Source organism: Synchiropus splendidus, chromosome 6 (genome assembly GCF_027744825.2).
Source record: "Synchiropus splendidus isolate RoL2022-P1 chromosome 6, RoL_Sspl_1.0, whole genome shotgun sequence".
NCBI classification, from domain to species: Eukaryota; Metazoa; Chordata; class Actinopteri; order Syngnathiformes; family Callionymidae; genus Synchiropus; species Synchiropus splendidus.
In genome coordinates, this window is record NC_071339.1 from 5773593 (window position 1) to 5793321 (window position 19729).

At 43.2% G+C, this 19729-nt stretch overlaps 1 protein-coding gene across 10 annotated transcripts in view; it reads left to right on the plus strand.

The window, feature by feature from the left end:
* chl1b (cell adhesion molecule L1-like b) overlaps positions 1–19729 on the plus strand; it is an 81589-nt gene that overhangs the window by 19114 nt on the left and 42746 nt on the right. Inside the window, exon 1 of one of the 10 annotated variants that reach the window (XM_053866937.1) lies at positions 7213–7562. The exons of the other annotated variants lie outside the window; for them this stretch is intronic. The gene's annotated coding sequence lies outside the window, so the exon portion shown is untranslated. Of the gene's footprint in view, positions 1–7212; positions 7563–19729 lie in introns of those variants that run through there. 10 annotated transcript variants of the gene reach the window in all.

The window sequence follows — 19729 nt, forward strand, 5'->3', positions numbered from 1 at the left end:
AATGCAAAGCTGAGTTGGAACTTTTGGGAACCTTCATTGGTCCACAGTTAAGCAGCAGTGTTTGTTGGTGTAAATGCAAAATCAATACTTTTAAACTTCAACAAATGATATTATTTTGGAGTTTTAGAAGCTTAAATGTCTTCTAAGTGTTCATATGCAGTGTTCGCATGTTTATATGGCACAAATCTAGTTAGACCAAGAAGACACTTATTTTTGGTTTACTAGTAGTTGAGAAATATGTTCAGCATGTGATATTGAATTGAAGTGAAGTTGACAGACAAAAAAGTATGAAAACATGCTGCTACTTCTAGTGTGAAGTGCAAAGTACAGTCGACTCGCCGTTCAGTGACTTTCATGCAGCAAACCTCCACCCACACTTCAAAAACACAAAGAGATGTTTTGTCTTCAGGCGGATCTTTTGATGTGAGAATGACACAAGGTAATAACTCCAAATGCCCCTTTCCCTTTTTCTTTAGATGTCCTCTATTTCTTTTCAGCTTGAGCAAAGATGTCACTCTCTTTCAGACTGGAGTGTAGTTGTTTGTATTGTGAAGGGTATTTCATGCGGGTCATGGTTGCAGCGAACTCTGAATGACAAGTCACATCTGTTTATGCGATTTACTGTAGTGCGCATCTTCAACTAACTCAATTCATTTTGTGGCGCTGTGCCCACCAGTTGGTTTTGCTTATAATTGCCCATGCAAAAGTGGGTAAAGTCCTCAGCTAATAAATCAACAGTGTTCATGCACGACAGCCATCTGCTGTCAGAACTGTGCCAAATAAAAGAGTTGGTCAATCTGCTGTTTTGATAGTTGTAACTCGTACAGTCGGCTGTTCGCCCCGTCTGCCGGTAAACAAAGAGATCAAAGGCATATGTTCTTATGTCACTTGCTTGCATGCTTAAAGTGTCTTTAACCCCAAGGTGAAATGAAGCTATATCATTATTAATATACTATATTACGTTTAAATACATTTTCATTTTAGATTCCTGAACAAGCAGTGACACATAGCTGTTCATCCTCCTTCATTTTTATAAAATACTACGATAGATACATCTGAAATAGCTACCTTGTTTGCTTTAAAAAAAATGAAAACCTCTTGTTATATTCATGGTAACTCCACTTTGTTTTAAATGACTTATTTGTCATTTAACTATGTTTCCATTCACATATCTTAAGCTTTTATTTTGTATTAACCAGCTTCGAAGGCATAAAAACTCACTTTATGCTGTGGCGTTCTGGTGCACTCATTTGAGTGAATGATAACCTACTCAAACTGATGCACTTAACAAAGCATTTTGAAACATGGACTTGGAAACGCGCCATCGTACTCAACTGGAAACTATCTGCCTCCTTGAGATGGTTTTCCAGGCGTTAAAAGTCATATACATAATTATCTAGTTGATGCATTTTATATATCTATATAGGTGTAAAAAGCCAACCTAAAATACTTTTTTAACCTTCATTTATTTTATTTATTTCTTTATTTTTTTGCAAAATATGTAAATAAATAAATAAAATAAATGAAGGTTAAAAAAGTATTTTAGGTTGACTTTTTACACCTATATAGATATATAAAATGCATTACAGTAGACAGAATAAATAAAAAAATACAGAAAACTACAGACAAATTTGCATTATTATGAAGTTGGTAGATGTGCACCTTATTGTTTTAGAATTACAGAAAAGGGGGATTTTCCCCCTTTTCTGAAAGAAGTGCACATTCAATAAATCTTGATTTACTTGGGAAGTAATGTTTTGCAGAAAATATTTTCAGACCACACTGCAATGTGAGTGACAATTGCAAGATTGATGGCGTGCAGGAATCATTCGCAGACAAACCATGAAAAGTTCCAGGTAAAAATAAAAAAAGAAAATAATGAAAAAGAAAAAGCATTGCAAAAATATTCAATGAGGTGAGAAGTCTGTCACTTTTATTTAAATTAGTATTTTGGTGACTCTGCAACTTTGCAAGGGTTTGTGGGGGATTTCCAAAATTGTCCCTTTTTGTTGTCCTCCTCTCTCTGACTGTTTTAATGTGGCTTTTTGAGCGAGGCAGCTGTACTTGGACTGTACTTGAAACTGTGGAGGAAACGCAGCCCCACCAAAAAAGAAATAAATAACACAAAATGCAGCCAAACAATGAAGCAGAAGGGGAAGTTTTGACTGATTTGGTGACAATAAAAACGCCAATTTTGAATCATGAGAAGTAAATCTCCAGTCTGCAGCAGTCCTCACGCGGTCCGTCTCTTCGAATGTCCAGGTGGAATGGACAACTTCAGTTGCATGAGCAACGGACTACAGTCATTCTAATGTTTTTGGGGGGATTTTTCAGTGAAAAACTTGCTGAAAACCATCATGTCCACGACCACCTCCGACACGCGTTACGTGTAATCCATTTCTTAGTTTTCCCACTTTGTTTTAATACGTTTGATGATCTTTAAAAAGGGATTTTTCTGAAGTTGTGGTGGCTCTCATTTGAACCATGCAACGCGCTGCGCTCATTTAGATGCAGCGGAAAGCCTTCTTCATCAAACCAAAAAAATAAATAAATAAAATGAAACAATTCAACTGTTCAAAACTCTATAGGTGTGTGAGATTTATACTTGTGACCTTTATCCATGCGAAAGCAGTAGAAGGGACAGCGGAGCTTTAGTGAAGCCTTGAACAATCTGTGAAGTGAATTGACGCCAGGAGGGGCGTTTACACGGTTGTGCACGTGCTAATGGAGATGTGCCCGTCGGCCACATCACCGAAGATGTGCTAATTGGCTGCCAAGAGAGCCAATGTGAATCATAGGGTTTTGGATTTCCCACCATCTCTGCGCTGTTTCCACGAAAATAAAGAGACTATTATAAAATTCACAAGTGGTCAGCGCAGTTGTAGCCGACTCTTTAAAGATGGAGCGAAGAGAAACAAAGACATTCCCAGTCATGTTAAAGCCAGTGAAGAATACTGTCAGGCCACACACTATGTTTTAAGTCTTTGTGTGTGCTCTTTGAATTGGCCAGTATAAAGAGCGGCCCCGCCGGCCTATTGACAAGCATGTCTGTGCGAAAAAGACACACAATCCGGCCGCGCCCCCAGCCCTCTACACGCTCACACACAGACGAGGAGAAACCAATATTGGTCTGCCCCATCATCTCTTGCTGTGTGCTCATGTGAGACATATCCCACCACCATTTTCCACCGCAGGATTAACTGTGTTGCCCGACAGGCCGACTTGCTCCACCGGTCCTGAAGAGCTGACCCCGTGATGTGTGTGTGTGTGTGTGTGTGAGCTGGGCCAAAGCATGCGCCTTAAAAGGCCATTAGATCCTTTCTGCTTATTATGAGGAGGCGTGCTGCTGAATGATCTGCTCTGCCTCCTCTTGTTGTGGAACTGTAGGTGGAAAAAAAAGCTCATTTTCTGGAAATAATGAATCCCAATTCTTGGCGTAATTGCTTTGAGGTGAACGACTTGTTCCAAGCTGGAGCGTTTCCTCCGGAAGCTTTTGTGTGACAGGTGGATTTCAACCAAAACCCTGGCCATTTTTCTGAAGGGGGGTGGGTGGGATTGATCCACGCTGCAGTGGGAGCAGTCGCTCCATGTCAGTGTGTTTGTGCACACAGCGTCTGTGCCAATGTTTACATCCGAATCCCTGCTCCTATCCTGCCTGTGTGTCTGGACTATACGTCCCAGCGAGGCAACGCTGGTTACCATGCCTACAGGTTCATTACTACAGTGCATTTGTCCTAATGAATTCATTTTAAGGCTCATGTTTGCATTTCTTTTCTCAGTCAGGTGTGTACACAATTTAAATTGCTGTTGAGTCGGGGCCTCGCTCCAGCGAAAAGTGACCTGGGGGGAAATAGCTTATTGATTCTAGAAGAGAGGGCATGATAGAGTGGGCTTCTAACTGGACACGATGGGAGATAAGAGAGTCAAGAAATCAGTCTTTTGTCCAGTGCCAGTCTATTATTTTTCTTACTCGCTGTGAATGGATTTGAGCCGCTTTTTTTTCACTGAATATCCAGAACCGATCGCATCTACAAGTGTTTTTGTTACACCTTAAATCAAATGTGGTCAAAAGTGCAGCCCAATTTACCTCAACTATTTTTTTGTCTTTGTATTTATTACTACCCATTTTATTAATAGTTATTTTACATTATGTCTTAAACTAAATTAAATTTTATTTGTAATTCTCACTTTAACCCTTTCTGATAAATGAAGAAAATATATTGAAAAAAATACCATGTGGAAATGTAATCTCATATTTACAAGATTCATCCATATATATATATATATATATATATATATATATATATATATATATATATATATATATATATATATATATATATATATATAGAGAGAGAGAGAGAGAGAGAGAGAGAGAGAGAGAGAGAGAGAGAGAGACAGAGGCTGGAGTGCGCACTCCAGGGTTTGATGTCCTGTTGTGGGCTGGAGCTGGGACAGGGATGAGGCGAGTCTGGGACAGAGCGTGACTTGGTTTATGACTTTGTCACAGCCAAACTGCACAGAAGCGCACATTCAGAGCTGGACACGCACCGGGCACCTCTTCACTTCTGGAGAGACGTCACTCACTCGGCAACCCCTCCCACATGCAGCGGCCACACACATAGAGGAACAGCCACCTGCAGCAGACACTCTACATTCACTCCTACAAAAGACTATTTTAAGGCTTGGAACGCATTATTTCTTTTTCCATTCATTGTAATGGGAAAAATCGAGTCAGATTTCGAACAAATCGATTCAGATTTCGAACAAATCGCTTCTCAAACGGCCGTCTGGAACAGATCGTGGCCGAGAACCAAGGTAGCACTATATATATATATATATATATATATATATATATATATATATATATATATATATATATTGGGGATTATATCTGCCATTGGCAGCAGTAAAGTGTTAGTGTGTTTTCTTGACTTCATGCTCTTCAGCAGTCGTGGGTATAGCTGAAGGTTGAACTTGTTAACAGAACTGCAGCGTTATCTTGAAAGCAGGTGACTGCCTCTTGTTTACCGCACTCTGCTTGTGTAGCACAGAGCAGCACGAGGTGCTATACAGCTAGAGACAGAACAGACGTTGTTGTGCTCATTGTGTTCAGTAGGTGTGCTAATCAGGAGCCGCGATCTCCTGATCACTGCCGCCAATGCTGCGAGCACCATCTGTGACGCTCCGATGGCCGGCAGTCTGGCTGAGAGAGCTGGATAACACTCCGCTACAGTCTGTCTCCCCTGCTCCTCCCTCTGGCCTCACAGGACTCTGGCTTGTAACAACTTACCATGTCACTGTTTCAGCACTAAACATTTTGTAGAGCTCAGGTAAGCAGCCAGAACATATGGCATTCATGGGCGATTGTCCTCAGCCGTTTGATCGCGGTCTTTGTAGTGCGCTGTGTAAATAAATCAGCTGTCAACATGTATCTGGGAATGATTGTGGAGACTATTAAAGTGCCACGCATAATGCAGACCTGCACACAAACGTGGGCCATTTCAACGCTGGAATTCTGCCTGGCTTTCATTTGCCGTTGCTGGTCATAAACAAATACCGGTCCCTGGTCTGACAGTAATTTCTCAGGTTTCTCAGCAAAGAGTACGACACCAACCCAAGTTCACAATGCATCTGAAATGGAATACTCGGGAATCAATACATAACCGATTGGTATGAACCAACCCTTTCTTGTTACCATGACAACAGAATCCCATGGTGGAAGGGTTCATATTGATTCACAGTTGACGGCATATAGCATGTGTTCTCCGGCTAAGAGACGTACTTCACGACGCAAGTGCCAGAGTGGAGCCTTTCTGGCCGTTTTTGACAGACTGAGTAGCAGATGAGTTTTTTTTTCTTTCCCACAAACGGGCCATGTGCCTAGAGTTCAATTAAATCCATCAGACTGTGCGGCCGATATTTGCCAAATGATGGAGGAAGAGTAAATCAGCGTCCATGCTTCCTCAGCAATCTGGACCTCCTTTAGGGATATAAATGGTTCACCCCTCACTCCGTTTTAAACCCCCGTTCACGCGCTAACATTTATCTTATCGTGACAGGTTGGAGGGGCGCTTTAGATATCGCACTGGCTCGGTGTGGAAGCACTTTTAATACCGAGTATCTGCTTAAGCAGAGGAGAGAAGGTGGGGCTGTCTCCGCCCGGCTGAAAAGGGACAACAACATTGTTGCAGGATTCCATCTTGTGGGAGTTAGATAACACTGACTACTGTTTGGCAAAGATCGCATTTAAAGAAGCCCTGAATTAGAGATAATCTTTTTTTTTTTCCTTCATATTTTTGAAATATTCAGGATGAAACATGAGGGTTTTTGCAAATTACCATGGTATTTGCGAAGAAGTTTCAGTGTTGTGTCATCGAATATTTCTTTAGATTTAGGGACATGGGACATGGGACATGTGTAATCGACCTGTCACCTTTCAAATATGCTGTAAATGTTTTCATCCTCCTTCTATGGACGTGTGGAGCAGAACATTTCAATGTGTGGTTGAGAAAAAGTATAATAAAAAATTAAGGATAGTACTGCTCCCTTTGACTTTTGAGGTGAGGTTGTGGATATTGTGGACTCTTCTAAAATAATATGGTAAAAAGGTAGAGAAAATCTTATTTCTGGTAAAGCTGTTAATATTTATGTTCTTAAATTAGTCTCAGAAAACGCTAGCAGGCTACTTGTTGCCTGTAAAAGTGAGTTTTTAGCAGAGCTTTAAAGGTGGCGCTGCCAGTTGTGTTACATATGTCCTCAGGCAGACTCTTTCACGGTTGAGGAGCCCTGAAAGAAAAGTCTGTCACCTCGAGATTTAAGTCTAGAACTGGCTGGGTCAGAATCAGAATCAGAATTGAATTTATTGCCATGGTCAGTGTGGGGTACCACCAACTAGGAAAGTGTTTCGAAATCAAGTGTTGTTAATAAAATAAAATCTGACAGCCGAGGGGAAGAAGCTGTTCCTGTGACGGGAGGTTCTGGTCTGGATGGACCGTAGCCTCTTGCCAGAGGAAGAGGGACAAACAGTCCATGTCCAGGATGAGAAGGGTCGGCTCTGATCCGACCTGCACGTCTCTGGGTCCTGGAGACATACAGGTCGTATAGAAGAGGCAGGCTGCAACCCATCACCTTCTCAGGTGTCAACAGTTCTACAATGTAGTTGGGGGCCAGGAAAGATGGGCTATCAATAAAATCTTAAGTGAGTCAATACTGATAAGTCTAAATCAGAGTAGACTAAGTACCATGATAAACAAGCTCTGTCAGAAAAAACGCAAACAACTTTTTTTCTATTTTTTAAAATATTAAATATTTGTCATGAATGATTTTAAATCCCATAACCACCATAAAAGTAGCAAGATTCTTGAGATAGTTTGTTGAAAAGTTGAAAATATTCAGGCCTCTGTCAATCTGCCCTCAGGATCACAAACATTTGCCCTCTCGCCTCGGCAAGTCAAGTCCGTACGAGAATGAATCAGCTGAGCGAAAGCTTGAATGAGCCTGAGCAGCGAGGGAAAAGGGAAGAGGCTTTTCCCCTGGGGCAGAGTCCAGGACAATGTCAGGTTTGTCTGGCCCGAGTGCAAGAACACTAAGCTTTTTGCTGCTGCCAGCCCTCTCTGGTACCTACCCATCTCCCCCTCAGCTTCCAGTGCCGTCCAGCCCCGGAGCACTGAGCATTTGTGTAAAGTTCATAAGGCTTCCTTCTGTTTGTGTGGCCATAATAGCGGCTCCATCCTGTTGTAGCTCAAAGAGTTCTTACGGGCTCTGAGGGTTTTGGCGCTGGTGCTACAGAGGCGTGCGAGTGAGTTACTGACTTTGGCTGACTGCGCTCATTATTGAGAAGACCCCACCCCCACACCCTCCCTAACCCCCCCAAGAGCTCAACCTCTCTGGTATCAGGATTTCCTTCGTCTGTACTCCATCTGCTGGTCCAACAAATCTGGCTAATACTTAATAGTTGACAGCAGCGTTTCTTTTTTACTTTTTTCATGCACCCAAATGCCTCCACATTATTGTGATATGATTCCATCATTGCCATGTAATATTTAGATTAACATCTGCTATCTGATCACGCAGCTTGTGTAGAATGATAGAGCCTCAATTTATGCGGTGTATGTTTTCTGTTGTTTATGTAACGTTTTGCATTTTAGTTTTTCATTATTCAACGCTTCAGCATTCATGTCTCGTGCTTGCAGATCTATCTGGGATGTTCAGACCTTCCTGTGCCACAATTCAGGTGCTTTTTATCGACAGCTCAGAAGCTGTAATGTTGGTTGGACAATTTATGATGCAGGAAAATCTATCATGGCTGGATATGCCAGACTATGAAACAAATGCAATATCATTTAACCAACAGTTCAACAGTTAAAAACAAAAATCCATCTTCCTCCCCCGTCCTCCCTTTTAACCTGATCATTCTTCAACTGAGTTAAATAATTATGACCATCAAAAGAGGACGGTGCACTGAATAAAGGAAAATATGGGACACTTTTGTCCACTTTTTTTCATTTCATTTATTCACCGTTGTTTTTATTTATTTAAAGATTTGCAAAATAAATGCATGTACGCACACCAACAGCACAACGACTCTCCCGTTGTCACCCACTCAAAGCTGTCAACTTTAGGTCACAAATGTTTTTCTGCATAACTACTTTTATTTGATGAAATTTCAAACTGTGCACGTTTGGGCCTCAAGCCATAGCTGTAAAATATTTGCTGACACACATCTTTCACATTTGAATAATAGCTGTTGGTTTTTGAAAATATTCTTTCTCTACTTGTCTCTGAGCCACAGATTATACACGTAACTTTTCCCAGTTTACGTGACACTTGTAGCTATGATCTTGGTACAAGGCGTCCGTAGCCCCGCCCCCAAACGGAAATAGAATCATATAAATCTGGATTTCTGTTATGCTAATTTGCTCGCATTCGGCAAGCACTGTGTGATCCGTCTCCCTCCCGCCTCCCTTTGTGCAGTTCATGATCGATTTGATAAAAAAAAAAGTTTCAGTTTCTCTCGTAATGATTTGAATGAAAAAACCTACGAGCCAAAAGAGTCAAGAGACCAAAATTCTTTGACTTCCATTTTGAGTTGAACTTCACCGCTGCAACAAATGCCCTGTGCTTTAAAGTGAAATACTGTAGAATCAGTGTATGTTGATGCATCAGTTCATTCACCAGTGTTGTGTTCAGTATAAAAGCTGCATATTGAAATAGTCGTACCTGTAATACCAGGTCTACTGCCCTGTGACAGTAGTTTCAGCTTTATAAGCCAATGACAGTTAATGAAAAAGCAGTCTTAGTCGATAACATGTCCATCGCTGACAGTCCTGAGAGAGACAAATCTTGGGTAACACATTAACCGGAATAAATGTGCGTTTCTTCTCTGGCATGGACATAGTTTGCCGGGGGTCTTCTCAAGTCAAATGGGGTCAGTTTGCTGTTCTCGTAACAGAGGCCTTGCAATATGTCTCTGGCCCTCATCATGTTCAAGCTTTAAATGTGAACATATTCTGCAGGTTCTTTCCACTTGAAATAAACAAATATAATACCATAATCAAAGGCGTATAAACCAGTAGCCCGGGGTTACCTTCACTGAAGGAGCACGTCCAGGTCATGAAGAAGGGGTTTGAAGGGTTTGTTGACATGAAAATGTTTGTTGTAATGGCGGGATATGATTCATCTCAACAGTATCCAGTCATCTGTCTGCAACATGACAGAAAACAACACAACTTTCCACAGTGCATGTCCCTCTTTATGAGCACCGTGATGCCGAATTGAGTCACGCCATCCCCTCTAAAAACATTCGAGCCGTGTAAAGAGACGCCACCCACCAGTGTTCAACTCAGGATTGAACATTTTATTTCATTAGTATGCAGGCCTCTCATTGCGACATCTAAATCTTGTGAATGTAGAAAATCTTTGCTTCACCACTTCAACTGTCAGCGATCATGAGGCCCGGGTGATAATGGCATCGTCATTTACGGCTGCAAGTCCTTGCCTTTGGTTGGCTTACCGCCGCGGTTACGACCTGCATCAGCATAATTCAAGCATGACCCTCCTCCCCCTTTTCATTTTCTGCCTTTCTCTCTGTTAAAACCCAAGTCTCCACATCATACATCATCCACGCCAAGGGTGCCTCCCCCCAGCCGACGTGTCGTGGGAGAGAGACTGCGCTTGTTTTGTCGGACTGGTGGACAGCTCTTATCGACGCTCAGCACTCTCTGTGCACTGAGCTTTCACTTGACAAGCCGCACTGCCTCCTCTCGCTCAGGCAGGCCGGTGCTCTGTTCAGCAGACTGTGACAAACAGGTCCTCTCTCATCTGAAAATCAGGAAAAAATAGCAGTAGTTGGTCTGCTGCCCGAATGCGTGATGAATTCACCTGAAAATATTCAGCACTATCAGGCTAATGCGCCTCTTTAATCTGACAGTCTTAACAATTCAGGGGGCTGTCGGCAGCTGACAGACGAAGATTGCAGCAGGAATAAAACTCTTCCACGCGGCTGGAAATCTTCCCTCCCCCCACCCCCACGTGGATTGCTTGTATTACATTTTGATTTGATCGCTCCTAATAAAACACTTTTCCAAAAAGCCTCCAGGTGCGGAACGCCCGTTTCATGACTGCAAGCGAGTGGTGCGAAATGGCACTTGCATTCCGCCACTCTCCTTTGTGCACGTGCAGTGAATGGCTTTCAGATTGTGCTTTGTGGGGGTGATTGTCAGTGGCTTAATGAGCGTCTTTGCCAAGCTCCAGGCTTTGGCAACATATGTGGCTACAGTCCCTCTGCGCCACGTTTACCAGCGTGCATAACAAAAACACAGAGGGCTCGAGTTGAACAAGGATCTGATTTGGACTGAACGCATGCTGCTTCCTTTAGTACAGGACGGTTTTACTGTTAGAGGGAGCACTACTGTACTCCTCCCATGGGCTCCAGAGTAAGATACTGTGTGAATCACTGCGGTACTGGAGAAGCTTGCTGACTGTAATATCACATGAAATTGTTATGACACGCACTGTTGAGAAACTTTCGAAAAGGCAGTAGCTGTTTCCAACAAGAGTCCAGATTTGAAACGTGTGATATATTCCGGCAAAAATCGCCTGTCTTTTGGTAAACTCTATCTGTTGAATGTGAACCGGCAGATGTCATGTATTCCTCTTTCATTTCATATTGTGCTGTAAATACCACTCATTCATTGGTCTGTACTTCCTTGTTCACAATCCTCTCCCAGATATTCTGTGTACATGGCAAGCCACTGCCATTGTGTTCAGATGGTACCAGCGTGCAACAGGTTTAGACAGCAGCACAGTTAGAAGGTCTCAGACCAAAACTAAACCCAGCGAGGGTTCGCCTGCCAGGGTGTCCGCTGAGTGCTTCATGACTCTGGAAACACACAGAGGTTTAATGGTGACTCTAAATTGTTTGCAGATATGAGTGTGGCCGAGTGGTTGTCTGTGGAACTGAGCAACACATTCTCAGTCCTGAGGTGTCAGATATAGACTACTGTCAAGTCGACTTTTGCATCCATTGTTGATGAAGTAGCCACATCTTTGGATATTCAACAAGAATGCTTGGGGTATGGATGAGGTGTGTCTTGTCACTTGGTACCTCTCAGGCTGTGTGAGTGAGGCTTACTGTATGATCACACAAGAGTGACTTTATGTCTGGTGTGTAAAAGGAACTCCCTATGGCTGAATCCATGCACTACCCACTGCCCTTTAAATGTGCTGGACAGTAAAGTGACACCAGGAAATACGGCACGAGGGGAAACAATTGACGGCATGATGCGTCAACATGCAACCCAGAAGATGGACTCCTCCATCACCTTGAGACAACTAAAGGCCACTTGACGATAGTTTCAACATGACGCCTCTGAGTGAGAATGTGTCTCGAAATGAGCATCGTGTCTGTTCTGGTGTCCCTAGCAACACATCCTCACTCTCACAGCATAATATATTGATATTGCTGATGCTTGCATCCTATACTGACGCCAAAGGCGTCATTGCACGTTGACGCATGAGGCTTTCAAATGAAGCACATCTTCCATATCTCAAATCATATTGCGTTACGTAAAAGAAAGACGGAGATTAGGAGGTGACATATAGGATGGCGGTCCTTTTTACAAGTAATAACGTGTCAGTTGCTATTTAAAGCCCCTCAAACAACCATGTCTTTCAGTCACAGTGACTTTCTGACGGCACCGTCAGTAAGTCAGCTTCTGAATGTCTTCCCATTCCTTGCAATTGGACAATGTTCGATCCAAACCCTCCACCTGGAACGCCTCATGGGAAGGAGGCGTATAACATGCTTTTTCAAAGTCAGCTGCTCTGCCCCTGTGTTGTCAGATTAGTGGGAATAAACAGCAGAAATTGAAAACTATTTGGTGCTTCATAAAAAAAAAAAGAATGCAGCCCTGCGGTTGCTGCAGACTGGAATGGGTTCTGAGGCTTTCTTTCAAACAACCTTGAACCTTTTCCAAAAGAATCATCTGACAGTCAGCGCTTAGTCTCCAGCAGCAATGAAAAATGTCACAGTTAAACTTAAATATTCAGTCATTCCCTCAAGCGTATCCTTCGTCAATCATGGCTCATTGTTGTAGATCATTTCTTTATCATCTAGATTTGCATTTCTCTCTCTGGGTTTGTATGACGCTCTAAATTTGTGTGTCCATCTCTCTTTGTTGCACAAAACAAATCTATCTAATGATATGTTTAGATTCAGCCATTGAAAAACGCCAAATAACTGTCAAACATCTCAATTAAAACCTCTTTAACTCAGAGGTGGGCGGTAAAATATTCCGGTGAGTCATAGGAATGTGATTTATATTGAGCGCGTCTGTGGGATTAACTATGACCAGTCAACACATCTGTGGATTAAGTAAACAAACTCAATATAAAGCTCAAGCTGAGGCCCGGTGTTTACGGTACACTTGCGTCGAGAGTGAACACTAACATTTCTGTGTCATTTTTCTCAAAACTTATGGGTCTGGTTAAAACTGTTATTGGATATGTTTCAACAAGACCCCGACTTGACCCTATTAAGTGATGAAGAGGCACAGGAACTGGGCCACGTATCCAACAGCTGTGTCAAACAGCTTACACGAAAATGTTGTCCAGATGCTCTGCTTTTTAAACAGATTGAGAGAGTGGCTCGGCTGCTTAATAAACACCTCTAAAGTCGAAAAGAATAATGGTGATAGTACTTATGATCAATAATCTATACACAAATAAGAATTCTTATCGACTCGTGATGGAGTGATGGGAGCTTGTTGACGGAAAGGACTTCAGGCTTCAGGGGCAGATGAAGGGTGGGATGGAGGATATAAGAGCCATCGATCATGTCTCTGTGGCACAGCTTCATCCGGGGAAATTGCCAACATCAGTCAGATAAAATGAATGCATGTGGAAGAGAGCAGGGCGTGTTAGTCCACACAAAATTATATTCCAGTCCCCCGTGGTCCCGACTCTTGAGCTTCATCTCTCGGCCAGGATCACCCATTAATGTGATTATTGGCCGGTGCCGCGGGGAAACCTGGTGGACTTCAAAGAGAACGGATCAGAGGAGAAATGAGGGGGAAAAGTGGCGACTGCCTTCCCAACAGGTACATGGCAGGAACCCTCTTACTTTGCTGTGATTGAAAGAAGTGAGGAGAAATTGAGGACAAGCACAACACTCTTTTAGATAACAAAAAACTCTTCCTGCTGCAGATCTGGTTCTCGATGGTATTACCAGAAACATGGCGCGCCAAACTCAGAGATCCAATCTTCTTACGACTGGAACTGTGGGACAATGATTCAATTAACAGGTCTGTAATAGAGTTAACTGGATCTGTTTCCGTCGACCAGTTAGTCTGGACATGGCACGGGATGTGTGTTTCAATGATCTGACGCTGAAGGTGTTTGTCGATACACAATGGAATTTATTATCATAAAGGAATCAGTTTTACCGAGGTTTTTGGAGGGTGGAGGCATGAAGTCCATAGTCGTAGTGATCCAGTCTGGACGTGAAAGCTTGGATTGTTTTGGCAACAGAGGGGGAGAGGGAGGCACGGAGATGTGTGGTATTACAGAGGTGGAAAATAGACGTTTTGGTGATATGGTTGAGATTTAAAGAAGAGTCTAGGGTCTATGATGATTCTGAGATTTCTGGCCTTGGGGGAGGGGACGACTGAGTGACCATCGATGGTGATAGAAATGTCTTCTACAGGGGGGAACAAGAGATTTTGGTGTGGAAATTTCAGTGTGATTTCAATTTACTTGGAGAAAATTGTTGCTCATCCAGGATGAACTGTCCATGAGGCAGTTTGAGATGGTGTATGTGTATGGTGAGGGTGATAGATTTAGTCGAGATGTACATCTGTGTAGCATAGCAGTGAAAGTGAAGACCATGGTGGCGGATGATGTGACCTAGCGGAAGCATGTAAAGAATGAAGTTGGCTGGACCCAAGCACTGAGCCCTGAGGGACACCGTGTGTTACGGGGGTTGTGTGTGATTTGTGGTTGTTGGAGACGTCTGAGGTAGAAGGTAAACCAGGAGAGTGAGAATTGAAAGATGACGATGGAGCAAGACGGAGTGGTTGGTATCAATAGGTCAAACAGTTTTGTTTTGTTTTTTAACATACAAGCAATTTTTTTGACACTTAGGGGTGGCATTCGTCCAAGATTCTCCTGACCCAATTTCCACGTTAGGGTCCCATATTGGTCTAATATTGGCGACACTGCTCAGAAACAGACCTCCACTCTTACAATTTATTTTTTCTCCTGCTGCCATTGTTGCCTCTGATGGAGTCGAAGTATGTCAGAAATCATCTGAATCATAATTGCTTGTCATATTATTTCAGCAACCCTACATGTCCAATAAATGTTTTTAGCTTGTGTGCTAGTGTCCCACTAATATTGCTTCTGTGGGACTGGGTCTCTGTGGTCATTGAAGCATGGGAAGAGTAATGACCATCAGCTCTGGCACAATGGACAGTGCAAGATGGACTCCCAGGCGTGCAGGGCTCAGGTTCGGTCATTGTTCCTCATCTTCCAGATAGAGGTGACAGACCGCTCAGTCCCTCGGTGCGGCTGCTCCATATGGGTCTCGCCGTTTCTTCATCTTCGTCTTCATCACACTCTTATTTCTTTGCGCAGACCTCAATTTCCCACAGCTGAGCAAAGCGATGTAGCGTTGAAATATTCATGCTGTCGTAATTGAACTGCCACGCTTTGCAAAAGTGCAGTGGAATCGAGCTTAATCTCAATTAGTCAAGCTCATGATATTAACATTGCTCCTTCATGCTCATCTCATTTTATGACTTGTTTTTGTTTGTCTCGCTGCAATGCAGCAACACTGAAGTACCGGCGTGGAGTTGCAAATGTGGTCAAAGTTGAAGGCGTCAGCTCCAGTATATTGACTGAACTGTGCACGAACACGTCAAATTTGCCAAGTTAATGCACAATTGACTTGTGGAAAAGAAGAAAACGCTCAAGTGGCGAACTCATTACGCACATTAGAAGCTGCACCAGTCAGTTGGCACTCAGTGCTAATCAGCTCAGACGTTTTAATTGTTCTGGAGTGATCAAATGGGAATCGGCGCCCAGGCATCATCGGGAATGTGAGAGGGGAATCGTGGTAGCGGCTGTCTTCCCGTTTCAGGTCTTTAGCGAAGAGAATATTTAATCCAGCCTGACAAGTCGAGGATCTGCTTAATCCTATTACAGGCTTGCACATTAGACGACAGTATCCCCACACTTCTCTGCCTATTGTCTTTGGGTGCAAAACTAGCAGATGGTGTCAGCTTGAGAGGGGAACTGCCGCGAACTTTCAATGGCTGCTCTTGGACCTCACCCCCAACTCAACCGTCGCATCTACAAGTGGTTTAGATCTTCGTCGGCGGCAGGTCCTTGCGGTGGATTTTCCCCGTCTCGGCGGCGAGGGACAGATAAATGTTAGTGAAAATGACCAGATGGAGTAACACTAAGGATCAAGTAGCAGACGCAGCTATACCACCGAGGGGCGCCAACTGTTTCCCTTTAATCTTTAAAAATATGCTGCTTCAATCGTGCAATTCCAACAGACATGCTGCCATGAATATTATGACCATTGACCGTCGTTGGGATTGTGCCATGGAAGTCGAGAAAAAAGACCGGTATTGAAATACGTTGAATAATTTAGAAACGCGTGGCAAGTTGATTTTGTGAGGACATATTTAATTCCGCTTAAAAGGCTTTGCGTGTGGAATCCCACCATGACCCCGCACGCATTTCCCTCATTTCATCCAGGATTGTCTCGTGGCCCTCTTCAAGGGCCACTTCAGGATAATCGTTTTAAGATTAGATTATGTGTTTAAGTGATTTCTTTTTTTTTTTAATTCAGTGCTTATCTGTTATCAAGGGTAATTAGTTCGTTTTCATTAAGAGGGCTGTGGTTGCAAGCAAGTTTCTATCCTGGTTTAATCCAGCTACGTGAAGATGTCTTTCTTTAAATGCTTCGAACTGGACTTACTGACATTTCCATGACATTCTGTGGTAGAAATAAAGAAAACTTTGGGAGTAAAATGCAAACGTGTTAAGTTTGGAGCTGGTATAATCTTTATTCACTGGTGCAGCTGATGGAATCTGACGCATCAGTCTTGAATTTTCAGGGCAGAGTTAGTGCGATAAACTGGTCCACATCTGCCACCACATCTTGGCACGTATGTTTCCCTTAATTTAACAAGCGTTGCGCTTTTATTTTCGCGCTCATTAACTGATCCGTTTTTCTTCACAACCGTTGTCGAGGCTTGTGGTCATATCGGTGGTTAACCAGTAAATCACATGACGAGAATATTGTTGCCAAAGTGAGACGTGCAAACCATTACGTTGCTATTCTCCACAGACCGAAGCGATTACAGTAATTGGAGACGTTGAACATGACCCACAGGTGTTAAAGTTTTATCGCACTCTCTGACTTATGTACAGTGGGATTAAGATGAAATGTCACCACGAAAACCGCAAAATGGTGTGTACTTCCCAGAGTTGACGTGAAGTTTTTATTTTGTTCAGAACATCGACAGACTCTGGGGCTTTGGTGCGTTCAGTGCTGAATCATATTTTCCTGAAACTTCCCCATACTGAGTTTATATTGCCTTTTGGTCCTCAGCTGACTTGCAGAGAAAGTTAGAGTCCACCATTTCTCACATGAAGTTATATAAGAAGGGAGGCAGATTTGATTTGGCCCAATTTCCCCCACATCCGTCAGCGCTGTCCTTCCGTCAGAGTTTGGTCCCCTCTGATCCTCTATTAAGTAAGGTTTGGGTTCATATTGGCTTTCCCACAGTGAGCAGCTTTTACCTTTCAGCCAGCGCCATCAATCTCAGGCTGGGTCCATTGCTGTTGAAGGGGAGGGGATTAGGATCAGCTTGGGGTCTTTAAATCAGACAGGCTTGAGGGGGTCGCCTTTTCCTTCTATGTGCATCGTATAGCGCCAATAGGCGCCGTACCTACTCAGTCCAATGGAGTCATCATCGCCCACCGCAGCTAAGTGCCGCCTGAACCTCCCTCAGCCAGATGGCAAAGTTCTCTCTCAATAAATGTGGGACAAGGGGAGTGCAAATTAAATCAGGAGACAAATGATCAAGCACAGTTTGAACAAAGGAGTAATCCGTCTGAAGAGGTGTAAGTCTGGTTAAGGGTTTTGGCCGCAGAATAAAAAGACCAAGTTAACACACTGTCTTGTGGGGATTGGAGCTCCCCTCCCTCCCGCTTTTCTCCCCTGCTTAACCAGGCCAATCTCATCAACGAGTCAAAGCCAATTAGCAGAGAGACCTTACATTTTGATTTTCATCAGCCACATTCATCAAACTGTCCGGGAAACACAGAAATAAAGGAACGCCCTGGGCAGTTTACTGCTACACTTGCATGTAAATGTCAAGATAAAGTCAATGAAAGCAAACTGTGTGAGGTCGGAGCAGCGTCGTAATATCTCAGGTTTATTTCCTGCAGAAGCTGAAAGTAGGCGGAGCTGAGGTCACATGCTGGCTCAAATACTATTGGGTGACACAGCCTCCAGAGTTAATGCATGAAGAATGAAACATGGGGCAAAGGTTCACAGGGCATGTTCATTTGCAAACAGTCCCTCACTGAGTGAATGAAATTGACTTGTTGGTTCATTGGTCAATTATTCAATTACTTCTCCTGGACACTTCTTTGACCCCAGTGTCTCATCTTCAAGTTAATAATCCGATGAGAAGGGAGGAAAGTGAATTTCAATGTTGGTCACCCCATGTGTGCAGAGGGAGTGTACGATGAGTTTTATAAGCAAGATGCCACAGCATTCCATCAAACTTACTTACTGGCCTTTTTTAACTTGCGTTAAAAAACATAACATGTAGATGCAACTTTATATAAAAGATTTGAAAATCACTCAAAATGTCCTCACTAGTGAGGGGTAGATGAGGTGTCATGAAACAGTGTTGCAGGGTTGGTGAAACAGTGTCCTAGGGCCACAAGATGGCGCTCTTGCTTTAGAAATGATGTGAGGCTTTGTTCAATTAGTTGTTCAAGACCTAACATTTCACAGCAGACAGCGCCATCTGGTGGCCTCTGAAAATCAGAACACTGTTTCATGAAACCTCATCAACCCATTGCGAGTCCACACAAGCAGCGTAGTTAAAATGGTCTTTAGTGGATGTAGTTTAAACTCTAGTGGCAACTTTGAAACATAATTTGAGGTATGTTTTGGCTTTGAGGCAGAGCTGGAGGTAGCAGAGGTGAAGATGCTGGGCTTCTTTCTGGGAGTGAGCAGGATGGAGAGGATCAGAGGGACAGCACATGTGCTCAGGTGTTTAGGAGACCAAGTCAGAGAGGCTGGATGGAGATGGTTTGGACATGTACAGAGGAGAGAGAGCCAGTACATTGGTAGATGAAGATGTTGAGGTTGGAACTGCCAGGCAGAAGGTGGAGAGGAAGGTCAAAGAGGAGATTGATGGAGGTGGTGAAGGAGGACATGAGGTTTGTAGGTTTGAGAGAAGAGGAAGCAGAGGACAGGGTGAGATGGAGGAGGATGATCCACTGTGGCCACCCCTGAAGGGAGAAGCTGAAAGGAGAAGTAGGTGTTTCTATTGAATTCAAGTTTCATGAAACAGTGTCCTTATTTTCAGAGGCACTGCTTTCTAACCTTTGGCTTCAATGAAACATCACATCATTTTGAAACCACATACTGAGCTCAGAAAACAAGGGACACAGTTCGATGAAACCTCAACAAACCCATCATTGCTTTACACATATTCACAGAACTGAAGTGACTTGAAGGTAGTTACTATTTGTCTGCCTCCAGGCGCACTGCTTTACCCCGACATTCTAACGAGAGGATGATCACATGGAACAAGTGCAGTCGCAATGGAGTGCGTAGGATCCACATAGATCTCGGTGAAATGTGTGTTGGCACGTTTCATTGCTTTTATTTCATTGTACCTGTCAACCTCTTTGCTCAGAAGACGCTTTAGTGCTGCGATGATCGGAATGTCGTCGGAGACTGTTGGAGTTGGTCCCTTTTGTTAGCGGCTCGGACGCGGTCAACAAGTGAAATAATGTTCTCTGTTGAGACGGCGCTGCAGCCATGAAACACTTTCGTGCTGAAGCTGTCCACCATATATTAAGTGCAAGGTAAAGACACTTTGGTAATGTCAGCACTACACATCATCTACAAATCGCTGTCCCTCTGTCCTTCTCAGATGCATTGAAAATGGCCGTGGCTGGCTTTATA